The sequence below is a fragment of the Taudactylus pleione genome, unplaced genomic scaffold (assembly GCF_031769625.1).
Source record: "Taudactylus pleione unplaced genomic scaffold, aTauple2 ptg000256l, whole genome shotgun sequence".
NCBI lineage: Eukaryota > Metazoa > Chordata > Amphibia > Anura > Myobatrachidae > Taudactylus > Taudactylus pleione.
The window spans coordinates 11,243,495-11,247,191 of record NW_028284658.1 but is presented as its reverse complement, the minus strand read 5'-3'; positions in this window follow the sequence as shown (position 1 = coordinate 11,247,191).

The following is a 3,697-nucleotide window of genomic DNA, read 5'->3' as shown; positions in this document are numbered from 1 at the left end:
AATGTTCTTTAAATCATATTGAATACTTCATAGGGCTCAAACATATCAAACCCACCTGGCGATATAGGAACATCGAAAAGAATTTAGCCCGGACAGAGATGAAAACCATCTACAATTTACAAACTTTGGCCCCTAAAGGCCTTAATGCGGACTTTGAGATCAAATGGTGTTTGTGATTTTTTTGAAACTTTATTGCTCTCCCATTCTTTTGTAAATTTTATTTTGCCATCTAACCCATTATTTTTTTCTTATGAGGTACAAAATAAAAAGAAACAACTAGCAAATTGACTGGAATTTCAACGCAGTCGAAATTGTAATAATCCATGAGATGCACCATCCAAAGAAAAAAGAGAAGATACTAACATCACCCTTTCCCTACATCAAGTTATAGTTTGGAATGAAAATTCACCAGAAAACGTTTTAATGAAAGAAGGCCATTGTGTTATTCTTAACAAATAATCCTTTTATGGCCACTTCACTAAGAAAAGAAGAAAATCTCCCTTGAAAAATAGCCATCATAAATATTGAAAAGAGACCACAACAAGATGGCTGCCGGAGTCCATAGAGCCAATACTAAGTGGACTACACCAATATGGCCGCTCCGTGCATCCACAAAAAGAGACTTCTGTAAAGAACCATCAAAATGGCGCATACAGACTTTTCCAATACTAAACGCCCTACATTAAAATGGCCGCCGGAACACTTCCGGTAGGAAAGACGATGACATCACTTCCGCCCACCTGGAACCCGCGGACTGGAAGTGAGGTAAAATGGACCACTAAACAAACCCACTTCATCAGACACACTGCTATAAAAGGGACACCAGGCACAGAGGTAGCAGCAGCCTTGAAGAAGAGACTATACGTCTCGAAACGCATCGGCGACCTGCACCTGTGCCAACCTCCGGGTTCCAAACTTCAAAGGACTTCCTCCCTGACTGGGTACATGCGATTGGAGCCACTGCAGGTCAACCCAGGATCTTGCAGCCAACACCCGCTGGCTCCACACTCACTGTCGGGTAGGACTTTACTCAGTTTATGAACAAATCCATTCATTTATAATGGCGTTTTAACTTAATTTTTATTCATTTACACTGAGAAACTTTTCATTCATTTTATGTTTCATTTAGGATTTGTGAATTTCAAACCCTCTCTGTGGGATTGCTTAATCCACTGCCACATTTGCATATCCTATGAACAATATCTAATACACTTTTCTGTTGTTGGACACTTTGTGTCCTAATATGAATATGTTGCATGTTTATTCCTTGTATCATTAAATTATTAAATTGTATTTATTTGAGATTCTTGGGTCCATCAGTCGTCAACATCCTACTTAGCGCCTAACCAGGACAATTATCCTTTTTTCTATATATTCCGACCAGTTTCCACTAGGGGAAACTTTTTGTCCACACGGCCTGCTCATATTAGGGAGCGCCCAGTTTCACTTTTAAAAAGCCTTTTTCCAACATATGGCTTGACAACTGTTGTCTGGATCAGGATGGAAATAATTCCACACGTGAGAAGTAGATTTTTTTGTCTTTTGTCCCGGCTTGACAACAATGGGCTTTGGCATTTTCAAACATTGGGCAACAGCTGTTGCCTTACTTACACAAAGGACATCCTCGGCATCAACATCCTCATCACCAACATCTTCATCATCAATATCCTCATCATCCTTAGCACCTTCAACTACCAAAACATCCTCCTCCTCCATGTGCAATTCCACAGAAGCATCCTCAATGACTACGTGTGCAAGATGTTGACTGCCCTTCCCCACATTTACAGACTGCACGCAAATGTTGGAACTTGGAGGATCCTCCAGTACACTAGTATTTAGGTCGGGCTCACACATGGCAACCGCGGGCACACTTGCAGGGATTTGTGATTTCGATTTCTCAGGGCACACAGTTGTTTTTCCCGAAGGGCTATCAGAATCAGCAGTCTTCCTAAAGAAAGCCCAAGGCCTTATCCTTTCCTTTCCACTTCGTGTAGTGAAGGGCATATTGGCAATGTTTTGTTTATCTAAAGGCAACTTGCCTTTTGATTTTTTTTTCTTTACTTCTGTAAAAGTAGCTTTACCATATTGATGGCGTGACTTAAGCCCCGGGGCATGGGCCGTCATAGAGGACGAGGAAGTTGACGGCCTTGCACTGTTGGCGGCGGCTACAACATGTGGTTCTTGGCCTTGCTCTCCTGTCATGTGACAGCCGTCCATATTTTCTGCGGTCTTGAAGCAGTTGCGTTGCGTTGCCAACTTGATAGATCATGTGTTGGCAAGTCTAACATGCATAGACAATTATTAGAAAAAAAAAGACAAGTTATTTTTATTTGTTTTGCTCCAGAACTTGCGGCCCAGAGCACAGTTGACCACTGGAGTCGGGCAGCATTAGCTTGCATTGCCGACTTGATAGATCTTGTGTGACTAAGCCTAACATGCACAGACATTAGAAAAAAAAAGACAAGTTATTTTTGTTTTTATTTGTTTTGCTCCAGAACTTGCGGCCCAGAGCACAGTTGACCACTGGGGCCAGGCCGCACAAGCTTGCGTTGCCGACTTGATAGATCTTATGCGGCTAAGCCTAACACGCACAGACAATTATTAGAAAAAAAAGAGAAGTTATTTTTATTTGTTTTGCTCCAGAACTTGCGACCCAGAGCACAGTTGACCACTGGAGTCGGGCAGCACTAGCTTGCGTTGCCGACTTGATAGATCTTGTGCGGCTAAGCCTAACACGCACACAGACAAATATATATATTTATAATTACACAAAAAAAAGACACTTTATTTGGGTCCAGAACTTGTGCCCAGATAGATGCAGCAGACAGCACCAGTCCAGATGGATCAGCAACAGCCCAGATGGACACAGCACAGCAGAGAACACAGCACCAGCCCTGATGGATCAGCATTGCAGCAACTGCCCAGAGGGACACAGCAGACAGCACAACACAAGTTACACAACAACACCAACAATGGATTAGCAGCATCAGCACCTCTCGCCAGCCCTACACTACGAATCCTCCCTGCTCCCTGTCCACAGCCAGAGTGAAAAATGGCGCCCGCCGCATCCCTTATATATAAGAGACGGAAGCTCATGAGCCACAAGATTTTGACTCATGCGTTTCGCCTCAATTTGGAGAACAGAGTCGGCTGGAAACATCAAGCCCACTTGGATCCGACTCAGATTTCCTTAGTTCGGGGGGGTTTGGATCTGAGAGATCTGAACCCGCTCATCTCTACTTATTGTTCTAAATTCAGGAAGAAGCACATTGTACTATGTAAAGGAAAACAGTTTATCCAATCAGGATCAATGATGGTAGACAAAGTGCTTATCCTGAGGGTGAGTGAATAATCATCACCATATATTGCTGCACACCAATAGTTCTATTTGAGACAACAAGGTGTTTCACTATATATGTTCACAGTCTGTAAAGAAGCATAATTAATTACAACATAAGCGGTTGTTTAGGGCAAAGATATTAATAAGCTGGATCTCTGTTCCTGATCGGCATGTTTATTAATAACAGTCGATCAAGTAAAGCACACACCTAATAAATAGGAATCTGAAATGGCACTCGTAATGTTTAATTTATAGTAGACAATTTCAAGCATAAATTATATTTCCTAATTTTGATAACATGTTGCAACTTTGTGGTCTATGTTCCTATGTCACAAATGTGAATGAAAGTATTTTACA